The sequence below is a fragment of the Tyto alba genome, unplaced genomic scaffold (assembly GCF_018691265.1).
Source record: "Tyto alba isolate M040663 unplaced genomic scaffold, T.alba_DEE_v4.0 Super-Scaffold_40, whole genome shotgun sequence".
NCBI lineage: Eukaryota > Metazoa > Chordata > Aves > Strigiformes > Tytonidae > Tyto > Tyto alba.
In genome coordinates this window covers 33,187,881-33,204,761 of record NW_024881316.1, presented here as the reverse complement: position 1 = coordinate 33,204,761, position 16,881 = coordinate 33,187,881, and positions in this window count along the sequence as shown.

Here is a 16,881-nt window from a genome sequence, read left to right as displayed (position 1 = left end):
TCCATGTTCTTCACCTTCTCATAACTGCTAAGGGCATTGCATGGAAATGTCATGTACTGATGGTTAATGATGGTTACTGATGGTTATCCTGTTAACAAAAACCAGACAATGTCTCATAATATCAGGATAGCTCTGCTCCTGACAAACCTTTCTAAAGGTTTATGGAGGTTACATTTGGAGCACTTGTGAATTCTCAGTGAAGTTAGAAATAGTATTCCCAATCGAGAGGCCAGCCACAGCCAGGTAGAAGACCCCAAATTAGCAATGTATGTTGCAAAAGAAAACAAGATTTGAGACAAGATAAAAAAGATAAATGACCTGACTTGGCTTCTGGGAGCCCAAAGTTGCCATCCTGCCTGGCAGATGAGGAGGAAATCATAGCAGAGCCCTAAGTTGCTATTACACCTGATTATGTGCCTGGTCTGAGGGCTTCCACAGGCCTCTGGCACCTGGGTGGCCCAGCAGTGCCTTGGCTTTCTGCTTCTGGGCTCACAGGAGCACAAAAGCCAACATTAGGACCGAGGCCAGTTTGTTATCAAGAACGGACATACCTGCAGAATCCCTCTTGCCTGGCTTTAAGTTTCTGCAGAGTCAATATTTGAGGTAGTCAGGCTCATGTTCAGTCAAAAGGGAAAGGTGGACACAGTTTTAAGATGCAGTCAACCTTGGCTATTTTGGACATTTACTTTAGTGATGAATTCCAGTCCAGAAACTGCCTTTGTTGGCTGACTATAGAAAGAGTCAAGAAAGTAACTCACTCAGATGTCTAAGTTGGTCAGATAAATCCTGACCCAAGACAAAACTGGTCATTATAAGTCACTGCATTTGTCATTTTAAGTGTGCATCATGCATGTTGTATGGTCTTTTAGATGTCCTCCTATGTGCTTCTTGCCCTTGAAGATCTCCCACCATGAAAATTTGTGGCCCACATTTTTCAGCTTTTCTTCTGTGTTGTTCTCTCTTTTTTTTTTTTTTTTTTTTTTTTTTTCCCCCAAAATGCTCATATGCTTCCAACCCTGACTACTTTTGTTTAACAACACTGTCCTTATTCTCCCACTTCTAAAGTAAATTGAACGATTTATATGCAGGGGTGAAAGGAGAAGGTTTTCTTTTGATCTAGCAATCGTCTCCTCTAGTTTCTTCTCTTGTATCTGGCTGCTTGGGTCAGAGACACATGATTTGCTTTGTGTTTCTATAGTGCTTAGTACAATGGATCCTGCTCCACAGCCAGAGCTTGAAGACACAATGGTTGTACAAAGAACAGGGAAATAATGAATAGTAAATGAATTAAGAGCTAAGTAAATAGAGAACTATGGTGAGAGAGAGGGGAGTATATGGACAGTGATATGAGAGAAGACAAGAAACAAAGAGAAGGGGAGAAGGAACCAAGAGATGCAGTGAGAAACGTATTAGAGACTGAGGGTGAAAAGTCACTGCTACAGAAGTGGGAAGGGAATGGAAAATAAAAATCAAGTGAGTAAAAAGATACTTTATGAAAATAACAGTGGAAAGTGAATAATGTCGAAGTAGTTCAGAAAGCCACAGAAGGATTAAAAAAAACCCCCAAACACTCGAAAATTGAAGGATGAAGGGTGAGAGGCAAAAAAAGAGGCAAAGAGGACAAACAAGACATGATATGGCTTGCTATAAACTAATTGACTCCATTCCTATAAGAACACAATGTCCTAAGATAAGGCTGTCAAGCTTACTTCACCCGTGGACTGTCTGCATTTTCTTTTTTCTTTTTTTTTTTTTTTTTCTTTTCGCATTTATGCAAAGCTCCTTGCCATAGTATCGTTATCAGCTTCTTTTCCTGAGGTGATAGAATAGCTGCTTTTTCCACCTGGTTCTTCTGCAGCTTGTATTCAGAAATGGCTGAGTGTTAGTGGGCAGAGATAAAATCTGCACAATGAATTTTTCAGCCCGAGAGTGACAATGTTCAGTGCTTCCTTGTCAGCAGACATAGATGCATAGCTTTCACTGAGCTACACATGTACAGTTGAGGGCAGGGTTTAGAACTGCTCTCCAGCATACAATTAACACAGACGGTCTATACATTATCTCATCTTGCATTTTTATTATTTGCAGCTTATTGTTCAACTGAGCATGTATCATTGGTTAATTAATGCTGCCAACACTCTGCTCCACTAAATGGTTGTTTAGCCTAGAGTGGAATAAAATACTACAATGACTAATGCAGTATCATTATGTAACAGAAAATTAAAAATCTGATAATTTGATTGGAAGTCTCAGGTGAGTTTTTTGTATAAAAGTGTTAACCTCAAGTAGCTATAAACAGGTAAATGTTTTATTCAGCCAACTGATAAGGAATAAATGCTTATGATATAAATTATGTATAATTGATACTCCTGGGATAAAAAAATGTATGCTAATAGGTTGTCAGTTAATTAGGAAAGGAATATGAGGTAAACAAAGGTGATTAGAATATACCCTGGGACCATAAACAGAAATTGTGCCTTAAATAATCTGTAAAACCCCCCCTCACATTAAACAGCAAATAGTTCAATTTTAATTCAGAGCAAAAACATAATGCTTTATGGAGAAAGGCATAGTGGAGATGTTAAATGAAGGAACAGCTTGTGATAACAGATCTAGGGGCTGCAGAGTAACTCACCTTTCCTGTTGTGCTCTACATTGTTTTGTATATTGTCTTGGTCTGTTCTTGGATGAAAGAAGTCTAAAATAAGCTTTGCAAAAAATGTGGTAAATTATGTGCTAGATGAATAACCTTACACTTTATCTCACAAAAACAAGAGCTTGTACTGGTTGATCTTAAACTGGCATCATGGGAAATGTTCCCTGAATCAGTTTATGCTGCTTTACCTGCCTTCTGACTCACTGTTCCTCCTTGCTTCTGCCAGTATCTTCATGTGATAAATGAGACCTTCCTCCTTCCTGCCATTCCATAATTTCCTTTGGGCTAGGCATTTGAGATATTTTCTCAGGAAAAAGGACTAAAGTAGAGAAAGACATGACAGAGATGAATGCTCATTACAATGGCAGCCAAGTTTTTCCTTTGTGTCAGAAGGGGACAGATCTGCATTGCCCTTAAGGCTGGAGTGGTGCCGTGTAACAACAGCCATCGTGGAGGAGACTGAAGATTCATCTCCCCAGTGTCTTGTTTAGGACACTAACCATAAGCAGCTGTCAAGGGAAGAGTTCAAGAACAAAACAAGTATATATGATACATCTTTTTAGTATTCTCCTAGTCTTCAATCACTTGCAGCTCAGGGGCTTCCTGAACAGGATATATATGCTAATCTCCAATTAAATTATTCTGCATTAGTTTGGCCATTCCTCCTTTGAATGTATGTAAACTTCATCTATTCCTGAGACCATCCAAGGAGAATGGTGAGACCACTGTTCCCGGTGTGAAACTTGCCAGAAAATGCTGATCTGAGCCAGTAAAAGACACTGTCTTCCTCCAACGCCATGCAAACTAAAGAGGGTCATTACCTAAAGGAGTATAGACTTATTATGGGTTGTAGAGGGCAGAGAATTTTGGGATTGTTCAAAACATAACAGGATGTTTTAAGTGGATTACAAGACTTATTATGGATTCATTAGGGAAAGGACCAGAAGTGGGGAAAAGGAAGGATCAAGGTGGATTGGAGACTAACAAGCATGGGAAAATAGAAGATAAAAGGGGCTGCTTGAGAGTAAATGTGTGGCTGGTCAGTATACTTCTCTGACTGGGTCCTCTGTTTGCTCTCTACAGTCTATCATATAACCTTATTAAATCGTGTTTATAACTACATTCTGTGGGTGCACTCTCTATTCTGAGCTTGTGAGTGCAATAGCCAGCAAGCTTCAAGCTGGACCAGCTAGTGAATAGGAGAGGTCTCAGTGCCAGTCACTGGAGCAAAACGCTGTTGACCTAAGGGGCTCACAGGTCCCAGCACCAGTGACTAAGAACAGCTGCTGGGGAGACCCAAACTGTGCGTGTACATGCTCCATCCGTGGATTTCAATCCTGATAGATGGTGAGGAGGAAAAGGATGGAGCCTCTGTGCTGTTCAGGTTTGTTGAGTGGAGCGTGTGCTCGCATGGGTGTTGTTAAAGGCACTGTTCCCTGTGTTGAGCCATGTGGTCAGCCATACGTCCGTGTGCCTGTGTGCTTGCTGGAAATATGAGCCCAGCTGTCTCACCACGAGTTGGCCTTGGGGACACGGCACTGCAGCAGCCTCGCACGTACAGGGGACAGGAGGGATCCTTATGGGTGCCAAAGCCGCTGCATTTGGCTACCTCTTACATTCTACAATTGCAGTCTACAGCCTACAACAGAATAAATTCATGCCTAGGGGAGTTGCACAGGTCGGCCGTACACTGGTGGCTGCTGTTTCTCCTGAATCACTCTCCTCCTCTCTTACGTGACAGCTTCTGGTTCATGTCTCAGAAGAGGCAGTGAAAGTCAGCACCTAACCCCTCTCTTTCTGTGCCTCTAACGATAACTCACGTAAACAGTGCTCTGAGAAAGCTGTCAGAGTGTGGAGGGTTCATCACAAAACAGAGCCCTTCGGGAGTCACCACCTGCATTCTGCAGTGAGCTGCAATTATGGTAGAGACTGTGGTACGTAGGGACATAGCTTTCCTCCTGCAAAACCCAGTCCCTTTGGAAAACAAGTTCAGTTGCTCTTAAAAGTGCTTTTTGGAGCTGTCATAAAGGACTGTAGGGGAGTCTGATTCTGCCACATTCCTAACAACGTTCTTCAGGTCTCATTAGGTGGGATGAATCAGGTCATTGCTGTTTTTCCTAGGTGTGAAAAGGAATATTCTGTTCCTTACAGATTTTAGTATTAAAACTGACACGAACCCATTTGCAAACATGGTCAGCGTGCAGGGTGTGTCATTATCAGTTTCTCAGTGAATTGAAAATATAACTTAAAAAAAAAAAAATCAGTGTAGAAATCAGGGCCTAATTTCTCAAGAAACTCTCCTCCACAGAATGGTATAATCCTTGGTAGAGCTGCTTGGTTAGGTATGTTTTCTCATTTGTAGGATCAGTTCAGGACATGCATAAAATAAATCTCCATTTTTTTATTGTACAGTTACGTCAGAGAGCAGCGTGGGCTGGATGTTCTTTCGAGTTTGTGGAGCCAGAGCTGAGAGTAACCCAGCACTGGATGTGCCCTCACCCACAGGTCCCAGTCCCACGGGGCTGGTGATGGAGTCCATGGACAGACCCCAACACAGCAAGTGATGAACCAGGGCCAGGGCACAGCCAGGGGCTCCAGCCAGGCGCAAGAGGAGATGGAGGCAGAGATAGGGCTGGAGACCAACACTACCGTACCATCACTGGGGTGGGGACTGATGGCCCCAGGGGGGCTGCAGTGGGGTCCTGAACCATGGGCAGTGTGGGGTGAGGTCCCTGAGGGGTTGGGCAAGGACAGTGCTGGTGGTACCCTCAGGGTCTTGGCAGATTTTTATTGGATGATTGCTTAAATTATGTGTGCTGAAGAAGTGTCATAAATGTATTAGTAGTAATATTTATATCCCTGTACCACCCACACAGACTAACAGGCATTGACCTTTTCCAAGATTAGCAAGGGAACTGACATCTGAATGATGAAGGCTAGAAGACACAACCAAATATATGTGTTTTCCCTGAGCTATTATCCACGCAGGAATAAAATCAAGTTAATGTTGGCTCAAGTCAAGATATTTTCCCATGCGTATTAAGGTAAACTAATTGCTGCCTTTTAGATATGGTAGCTTCACAATTGTACAGAAATCTACAGAATATGATATAGCAAAAGAGGATCTCATGAAGGGAGCTGGGTTTGCTGGGTGGTGCAGATATGGCCATATACTTGCATACATTTGGGCTATCTGAAAGTGGTATCTGATTTCACCCAGGTGTCAAGCTACCACACAAAGCGGTCTGAAATCAAAACTCTTTCAAGTGTAGTATATGATCCCTTCAGCTCCTTTTAATACAAGAAGATAGGAAAATACTTTCAGAAAGAAACTTCTAAAATCATAAGATTTGTAAACATAAATCAGAATATAAAAGAAGATTTCAGACACCACTATCTGTTCAAGTTCACATTTCATATCATCTCAGCTACACAAATTAGTTGTGCATTTCTAAGATTGCCTTTGCACAGTTTATATGCAAGTGACTAAGGCCATATCTATTTTCTTTCTCCAAAGCATAGGCTGAAGATGGGAAGTACAAAACATTTTGCCAACCTTAAATATGGAGGTTTAAAATTACCAAATGTAAAGCTCTAACAGTGGGCTTTTAATTTGGCTCAAGCTTTCAGTGTCTGGCAGGCTGATGAAGTGCAATTGCCATGGGTGAAAACAGAGCATCAATTAACAGACACATGCAAGGTTGGCACCTACCAAGAATTCACCCTGAAAGATTTAAAGACAAATAACTCAGTGATCAGACACACCTGGAAATCTTGGAACAAACTTCATAGAGTTATGAAAATTAAACTTGCTAAAAACTTCCAGTCGAATATCTGGAACAAGGCTATGTGGAAGCCAAGGAGGGAAATGATACTGTATATTACTTATTGTAAATACCAGATTATTTATGGAGCAGATTTAAAAAAAAATTCTAGTGATGCAAAAGACAGTCAGTATTAAAGGTGAAGAGCACAATAGCCAGTCTGTTCCAAAAAAGGTTCTCTGAAGACCCAATGGGTCTGAATCAAACCTATTGATGTCTATTAAAGTTTTTTCCATTTACTTCAAAGTGCCTGGAATCAGACTAACAGTTTGAGAAGTCGGATTAAAGCCTTCACAGATGCACAGGCATTTTATGGCTTACCAAATGAGTTCAGCCTACTTTTCAAGGCATTTAACCATTGAGTAAAAGGTAAAAGTAGAGACAGATACTTAACAAATACTTGGCCTTTGCCTTAAGATTATTCAAGTCGTAAATCTGTTTAAAAACACTAAAGCAGCCCTGACTTTCTGTTAGAATTTCCAAAGTGTCCTATGAAGGCTTCAGGTCACAAGTAAAATTCCTAAAGTAGAAATAAGTAGACACTGAGAAGTGTGGAAATACTGTCCTCAGTGAGGGAGATGACTGTTCCCCAGCACTAGCTCTTGTGCATTTTAGTCATATCATTTAGATAGTATATTATGAAAAATATCTTTCTAAGAAATGAAAATGTACTTTCAAAGAACATATTTCTATGATCAGTTCTCCTTGTTATCATAAGAAAGTTTATATGGATGAATTCTTGAAAGGCAAGACCAAATGTCTTAGAAAATGTCTACTGATGATGAAAATGTTACCCGACAATACATCGTTTCTTTGATGAAAATGCAGAACCTTCTTCATTATAGAAGACAATACAATCTGTTACAAAGACACTGATATATTTTAGAGGTCTTAAAATTACTTCCTAATTGAGTAAGTATTTCTTGGGGCCCAGTTCAGTAAAGCACTTCAGAGTGTGTCAACCTTTAAATCTGACAGGATTTATGTACCAGTGACTTGATCTTAATCAAGCATTAGCCATTAAATAAATACTTAAATGCTTCGCTGAACAGTGCTGTTTTTAAAGCACACTAAGCTGAATGAAGCCCCGACAATATATCCTTTTCTTATTGGCTTTCTGCCCTCCTACTCTTGCTGAAAAACTCCTCTAGTTTTCTTTTCTGTTTCTCTTCAGATTGGCTACAATCAACAGTTCCCAGGGACCCCAAAAGGTTTTGAGTGATGCAGCACTATAAAAATCAGAGGCTCCACTGTCCTCCTTGGGCTACAGTGCTGTAACCTTTATTCCTTCCCTGCAGTTTCACTGTATCCCAAGCCACCTCACACAAGTAGGAATATTCTAAATCACGTGTTACTTTTATGCTGCATCTAATTAAGTATATTCAGGTGGCTCCTTCTCCTTTTGTCTATGCTACAAGTTGTAAATTTGTATGTAGGAAGAGCTACTCAGAGCTGATCCTGCCAGGAGTATGCTATGTCAAAAATAAGCATGATAGTTGTTTTAATATTAATGATAGCCTAGTAATGCTATGTATATGATGCTGAAGATGGAATTCACTCTTAAATCTCTAGCAAATTCTGGATTAGCAGCCAGCATCATTGGAATTTTCTCAGAAACCACACTATGCTTGAGATGTTTTGAATTCTCCTTGAATGAATTCTACTGAGCAGGGTCTCTTGAGGAGACTGAAGATGACAATTCAGGAGGCCATTTAGAGACAGAAAAATTTATCAATTCCAAAGTAATTTTTGAGAGGGCCATAGACTTGTGGAAAGCTTTTATGTTATGTTATAGCTGAGAATACATAAGGGCAGAGCCCAGGTAGGTGCAAACAGGTGCAGCCCTCTTGAAGTCAGGGAAAATATTCTGATTTGAACCAGCTGAGGTCTTGTTATTTGTAGTTTGGCTTAAGAGATACAGTTTGTTCTGGCCCAGAAACTCCATTCTGACTTTGAAATATCTTTTTTTTGGGTTGAAACCAGGTGTTATTTCCAAAAGAGATTTGCATTTCATCTGTACTTAGTCATACTGTATTGTAGAACATCTCTCTGCCCTTTTCTTGGATAGGTCTAATAATTCATACTTTGAAATAAGAGATGGTTTTTAATCTTTTGGTTTCTTTAGCTGCATAGGTATGGTACGGTATAGTGCCTATCTCTTATTCATAGGTCTGTTTCAGAAGGAGGGAGAAATGAAGAGAAGAATAAACATGGGGTAAGAGTAACAAAATAAAAGAATATTTAAATGATTTCAAATGGATTGTAAAATGTTGAATCATAAAGGATTGGCAAAAAAGCCCTCTCCTCATGAGGTCTGGCTAATATTAGGAATTATTGCCTCAAACGCTGCAGGTGTGGATCCATTTCTTTCATTGCTAGCAAATGGGGTTGCAACTGCCTTTGACAATGTAAAAGCTGCACAATCCCCATGCCCCAGGGCAGACAATGATGTTGGTGAGATGCTGATTTTAGGATAGAAAATTACAATGGTTATATAGTAAACAGCACCTGGAAGTTTACTAATGATTTTTACAATTAACAGCAGCACTGTGGTCTGATTATTCATGCATGCTTTCTATGAAAGAAAAGAAAAGAGGCAGGTGTTGAAAAGAATCACATTGGTTGAGGGATATTTTTGGTTTTTTTGTAACTGGAGGTAGAGCCTCCTTCCTGTTATCAGTACTTCTGATAATAATATGCCAAAAAATGTGAAATGAAAATAAATAATAAAAAAAAAAATGCTTGGAATGCTCTAATCTCCCATTGATTCCAGAGACTCACAAAATATATTTGCGTGAAATGCACGTGAACATGAACATGGACAAGTATGTGTATGTGTGTATATGAATTCTTACGCAGACTTTAAACTCTGTCTGTGGTTTGATACGAAGATTTGGCATGCAGCAAAAAAAAAAAAAAAAAAAAAAAAGAAAAAAGCACCAAAAACTGCATGGCCATGCAGTTCTTCTGTTTTAACAACTGGATTGTCTATGATAATAATGGTTGGATTTCTCCCCTTAGAAGCCCACCAGGTGTGCACCTGCCAGGTTAGTTATTTCAGAGTGCTGAGATTCAAAAACACTCCACCATCTGCAGCATAAATTTAAAAGTACAGTAAGGCATACAGGTACCTCATATATTTTCTCTCTCTCTCTAGTCATCATTTATTTTCACAGCTGTTCTCGACCCACTGCCAAGCAAAGACCTCTTCAGTTTCTTTTCTGTCATATTGAGGCTTAGTCAGTGTCTTAACAAAGAATGGGTGAAGCAATGCTCATGAAATACAAACTCTCTTTTCCTTTAATCCTTCATAAATTGCCATAACTAAACCTTTTAGAAGGCTCTGAAATGTTCGCTTTGTCTTCATCTTTTCTCAGCAATAGGTTATTGCACCTTGTTCTTACAGGACTTCAAGCCTAATTTTGCAGGTCCAAGAGATTATTAGCAAGCTTCAGATACTCATGATGATGTGTTAAGGGTTATCTGAAACAGACTCAGCACTTCTGGGGTTTGTTGATCACTAATCCTGTGTATATAAGGGCAGGTAAAAACACGCACATTTCGTTTTTATGTCCGGTCAGCCAGCTTGTACAAAAGTTGTAAAAGACCTTGCTGTGAGGTGAAGTCAGTATTATGGTGAATGCGAACTCAGGTAAATCCGCTCTCTGAACCAAGGCCAGGGCTGGGCGCACGATGTGCTGCTGTCTGTACAGTGTCCTGGTTTGCCATAGACTGAAAGTTCCTTGTTCCTTTTCTGGTTAGTGTCCAGGATAGGCAGGTGAGACTGAAGTTAGACTTTTATTAGTAGTGTCTAAGTGATTTCTGGGTATTTCAAACATCTTTGGTGTCTTCTGAGATCTTGGCCACGCTGGGTTACTGCCACTAGTCTTGGAAACTAAGTTGTCTCGGACCTATCCAAAACCTGTGTGAGAGAGATGTTAAACACAAGCAAAGGAATCATGGCAAACACTTGACCACAGCAGGTCGATGGGCAGAAAAGCAGAATTCATCCTCTGCTGAAAGAGCAGTTGGGGGAACGGGCAATGATGAGGTGGTGTCCCACTGACTGGGATGGGGGTCTGGCATGACAGAAGACCTTCCTGTGTTCTGCATGTTCTTGGTCAGGCACTTGCCTGTAACTGCTGTAACTCAGCCCAGGGAAAGGGGTGGTCTCATGCAAGTAACACTATACTTTTTCTTCTTTTTGCACAGATACAGGATAACCTCTTTTTAGATTTCTTTATCTTACTTCAGTGGGCATTTTGGCTCTCTCATTACTCTTGACTCCCTTGGGCTTTCATTGCTTATTCAAACTAGGACTCTTAACATTTTCAGGTTTAATTTTTACCTGTTTGGGAAGTACAGATATATACTTATATATGTAATCTATTATCTGTTTATCTAAACCTACTTGGGGGCAAACTGAGAATATAAATGCCTGTCTAAGAGATGTTGTCTTGCAAATGAGAACGTCTGACACTGTTAAGTCAACTGTAATAGTTCAGGTATGCAAGTACTTGTCCAGTCACTGATAGGTTCTCTCTCGGTTAAATTTTGGTGCTGTTCTGTCCAAGAGCTTCATGCTCTTATGAGCTGAATATAATATACATGATGTCTGTTATGGTACACAGTGCAGCATGAAAAAAGATTGAATAATGTGAACATAGAGACATTGAAACATCTAGATACTTATGTTAAACTGGACACATCCACAAGCATGTATATATACTGTGTATGAAAAGAGAAAATGACAAAGTTTAATGGCTCAAAATTCAGGTAAAACAAGTGAAGTCACATATATTTTGAGACAGTTTCCTGAGTGCAGTGAACTGCTTCCTGAATTTTGGGCAAAGGACCTTGTTCATTCTGGGGCAGATTTACACAGGGAAAAGGTGGGTGAGCGGGTTTGAACTCCTTCCCACTCCAATGATGCACGTGATGTGGTGATACCTTTTGTAGTCAGGGGAAGAGGAGGTGGAAGTGTGGTTGTATGGTCTCTCCTGTGTCCATTTGTTCCCATGTCAGGTGCTGGTTCCCTGCCATACTAAGCACTTTCTGTGTCTGGTGGATCCCACTTGAATCCCTTCTTGTTGAAGCCTTTGAATGCTGAATTTTCCAAACAATTAGTAATTGCTCTTTACCAGGTAGGATAAAGTATGCCATTGTTATCCAGATGTCAGATAAAAGACAATAATTACAAATACCATAGCAAATGAGACCTTTGAGACAAATTATTCTCTCTCGGGTTCCTCTGTCAAACCAAGTGTTTAGCATGAGTACCTGAATACCATACACACTGCACAAATTATTTGGTGTTCCTGGTTTGGAATCATCCTGTTATGCTAAGAAAGCTGTGCATTTCCTGACTCTTCATTGCTTTGTAATTTTTTTCTCAAGGTAAGATCCTACAGACAAGTTAGTCTGAAAGAAGATAGCGTGTAATTTATATAATGTAGAAATAGGATCTTTAGAATCTGCAAGGCATGGAAAGAAGTCAAAGCTGAAGTAAGCTATTATGCTATTATACTGGAGTGCATTAATTTCATCAATAGACTGATGCAGTTGTGAGATCCACAGAGTGTGTGGACAGTGTGGCTTGCCCAGCTGGGGAAAGCTGTCTTTCCACTTGGTGCAGAAACATCAGGGATACTTTTCTTTGGTGTTATTTTGAGGATCAGCTCACCAGATTGTAGATGGTGAGCGGAAAAGAGTAGGAAAAAGTATAGTTTAATAAGCTCAGTTAAGCCTTTCTTATGGTTGTACCTGTAGTGTTTGGAGGGTAAGGACACACTTTGCCACTTGTAACACTGCAGTTTTTTGTATCTTGATCAATCTAACCAGGACAGTGTTCTTTGGCTGTGCAAGACATGGACCATCTGGGACCAGCTGCATTCGTTGTTGACCTAGTAGGAATAAATGGAAGACAAATAAAAGAGCAACTGCCTGTGATTATATTTGCTGCCCTTGCGAATACTATTGAAGTGTCTTTAAATTAGTTTGTTTCAGCTTGGGGCCTAATCCTGCCAAGCACATTTTTAGCATGTGATCATATGCCATCAGTAGGAATAAACTGAAATAAACAGAATCTGAGTGTGCTTAGTGCCTCTGAAAACTGGACTATATTAATGTGGGGTTTGAATTCAGTAGCATTTGAAAATTATGCTTGCTTTTTCCTTTCCTTTGATTTTTTTGTGGCTGTTTTAGAAATGATTACATCACAGTGTACAAGTAGGCTATAATATGTCATACCTGAACCATTTAAATGGTAGCAGCAATAGCCAAATTCTCACCTTTATAACCCAAAGAACTGGAGAGGTCAGAAAGACAGTATTTGGACTGACAAAATACATGTTAAAATGTTTCACTAAATAGAAAAGACTCTTCTGACAATCTAAAATTGTAATTGAAAAACTATTTTAAGGTCTTTTACTAACAAATGCAAGTGATTAAAATTACTAGAATGGTACATTTTCTGCTTTTGTGTTTCTGGTCATAATTACGTTCTCTCATGTCAAGAGTAGACTCCACTTTACTGTCCTTGGTTAGCTCACCATTCGTAGTCAGCCAGTACCCATTGTCAAGTTTACCCAGCAGAAAATACCAAATGGGAACAATGATGGCTGAGACAAATATATTTAAAAAGAAATACTAGTCTTCCTATGTTCTGGTCTACCTGACACACAGTGCTTTACTAAGCTGTGGAGTGGGAGAAAACCATGGAGAGCAAGGTACGAAAGAAGAAGGTGGTAGTGATGCTGTTGGTGTCACTCTTCTTTCTGAGTCAAATCTGAACTTATGCCCCAGCCTTGTGTTAGGTAGTATGGTGCTGCTGAGATTGCTGTGTTTCAGCTGAGATATCAAATGAAGGTCCTGACCTTGTTCTCATTAGAGATCCCTGGGTACTTGTTTCTCATTAAAGATCTCCTGGCACTTTTCAAAAGGGAAAGACTGTTAGCCCCAGTGTCTTGGCCAAATTCCAGCTTGGGTAATTACATTCTGCCTACCTAAATTCCCTTGGCTGTTTCAATTCAATGTTATTTTTAATTTCTTCCCTAAACCTGTGTGTAGTATTATCAAGTGTTGGGAGAAAACTGTCTCTGGCACCCTTGATTTGTTTGCATTTTTGAGGTAGAAGAACTGATATTTGTATATAACATTAATAATTTGTTAAGTCTACGAAGTACTTGCAGTCTTATGATTTAATGCAAGATCATCTTAGAATGTAATCTAAGTATTTCATGTCTTTCAATGATCAGTTTCACACAAAGTATTTCTACTAAGGAAATACATTTTCAGATAGATAGTTTGAATGTTCCCTTTACACTGTTTGTTTTAGTTGATACTTTTTTAATCAAATGATGTAGTATGTATTGAATGTCAACACCCACAAAATACTGGAAGACATGTTCAACTGAGAAACCATTTGTGTATTCATTTTTTTATAAGCATGAAGAGACAGAACATGGAAGATGGGAGAGGAGAGAAGGGTACTAACATAGCATGCTTTCAGTGATCTGTTTGCAAAAAACAATTCTACAGAAAGAACATAAGCCCATCAAATACAGGAGGTGTTAGTCCCATCACTTACAATCTTAATGGAAGATTCTCAGTAGTGGTAAAGACAAGAAATCACAAAGAATAAAATAAATAGCATTAGTCAAATACAAAAGGTAAAAGCCCTCTTTTGAGTTTCCAGCATTTTAACATATTAAGAGATAAACCCAAGCTAACGTATTGAATCAAGGGCATACTCTGAAATACATTCTCAAATGCATGTCTCATAAGGTTTGAAAAAGCAGTTGGTTTGCTATGGCCTTTCTCAGAAAGAAGTAGCTCACAGTTAAACTTAACTCGCTCGGTGATCCATCTTGTGCTAACACAACCCTGGTGATTGGCACATGGGGATATACCTGTGGCTGGGTGATGCAGTGACTTTTTTACCATACATTCCAGCTGTGTTCCAGTGTGTGAGTGATTTGACCCACTATTCAGGACCAAGACATTTTGGTTCCCTGTACAATCAATGGAAACAGATGGCTTCAGGCAGCCTGCTGCAGATACAGCTCAGGTCTCATAGACTGAACAAATGCTTGTGACAAAGTGCATAAAACCAAGTACTTACACACATCTTTTTTGAACGGAAGTTGCAATATACATGCAAGAGCTGTTAAAGTTTTGGGGGATTTCCCATGTTACCTATTTTTTTTTCAGGAAAGCTCTTTTGTTTGTTTCTTGCTACTCCTGCTGTCATCACTGAGTGGCATTTCCTCAAAGAAAGGGATCCTGGAAGGATGAGAAAAAGGGATTGTGGGCCTGATCCCACCCAGTGTTGCCCAGTGTTTTGGTTTTGTGAAAGCTGAGGGTGCTAAGTTGCATGTTTGCACGCATGCAGAGATCTGCTGCTGTCCAAATGTTGAAACCTTTGTTGGGAAGTTTCACTTCCTTTCCAACCTGGAGAGGTTACTCGGTATCTGGTTGCCTTTCTATCTGTGCCATTAACTTGATGTTTTACTCATCTGTTTGCACAGATTCCCCTAAATTACACATTATTTTCATTATAATTTGTATCTGCTTTTTAAATAAAAAACTCACCAGAGCTGTTGCCATGAAAATAAATTAAAATTAAGAACTCTATAATTACAACATTAGCCTGTAATTATTACAACAAACTACAATACAGTACAGAGCAACAAAATAGGAGCAAGAGTCTAACAACTCACACAGACATACTTTGTTGAGTAACACTAAACAGCTGACTGTAAACTAAGAAAAAACAGAAAATCCTGAGCCAAGACTTCAACTCAGACTGAAGTCCCTGTTTTTGATAGTTATATGAGATCACAGCCTTTTCTGGGAACCTTACAAATCACCAGGCCCTGGGAGAGTTGCGGGTGGAGTGAGACATCCTTACTCTGAAACTCTCTGGTAATTGTTAGTATCTAAAAATAAACATCCTGACAGGGACTGGAAGGATATAGCTCCACCCAGGGCTTCTCAAGGAGACTCCTCCTTGCCTTATGGCTATGCAGAGGTAGGGTCAGCAGCACTGCATATGAAGAGGCAGCTGGAATTTCAAGTACCGGGTCTTTCTTTCTTCTCTCATAAAAGGGGCACCCTGTATTCTGACAAGGTGTGAAGACATCTGCCTAAGAACAAGGTCTCACACCAGATAGAGTGTTTATGGTACCCACTACCATGTGACATTTATGGCGATGGTGATACCCACTGGGATAGAGTGAACATGTGATGATCTTGATTTCATCTACCCTTAGAGCACTCTTCTGAAGTGTAATTGAAGACAATGGGAATATGGAGACTCATATTAAGACTATTTTAGTACCTACCTATTCATACTTCCCTAGATGCTTTTTGAAGTCCCACTCAGCATCTTATATACCACGAAAGTCCGAAGTGATTTATCTAAACTCTGTTCTTGGGTAGAAAATAGCAAACAGAGAACAAGGCTAAAGCTGTAACACAAAGGTCGATGCCTTGATTTCTGGCCAGCACTTCCCCCTGTTGAAAAGGGGCATTCTTTTTTCTGAGATGAGAGATTTTTGTCTGAAATATTCTGTGGAGTTTTACCAATTTTTCAGATAAATTAATTTGAAACAGGAATAGCATGATATACTCATGTTAAAGCTGGGAGCAGGGAGGGGGACTGTAAGCTTCAAATTTAAATTTTACCTCTTAAATTTTATTTTTAATTCATTTTCTGCAGTTTGAACACTGTTTTTATTAAATTCATTTCATTTTTAAAAATCAGTCAGGGATTTAAGAAAGTGTTTAAAGAACTTTTCCCACCATGTTGTGCTGCTTCAGGACATACCTATGCTGGGGCTGCTGCTTGCATCCTGAATATGGCCTCTGTTTCTTGATTTGCTTTGCCAGTAATGAGCTGAGGTCTGTCCTGCTCCAGTTGGACAGCCAGCAGGACCTGAGACATGTAGTTTAAAGCTTTATTGTTTCAATTACAGGTAGTGTTTTACATCTACTCAACAGAAATAACTTAGAATGAAAACGTAAGTCCTAGAGCCACAAATATTGCCTACTTCAGATGCTCCTGTTCAGTTCTTAGGAGGCAACAAATGCCAAGGTCTTCCCACCAACCTAATTCCTGAGAAAAATAGAATCTCTAGGACTAGCAAGATAGCCTGCTTCATGGGGCAGTGTCATGTGATATCTGGGAGGAAACTTCAAAGTGGTGTTGTCATCTTCTTGCCACAGTAAACAAATCTGACAATATCTAAAAGAGATGCAAATGAAACTTACAGGGGATATAAATCCCTTGTTTTATCCCTCAGCTGTACTGATATGGAAGTCAAAGACCTGTTCTTAATTCCCTAGTATGCAGGGGCTCAATTTATACAACGAGCCAAAATTAATGGAATTGGTGTCTCT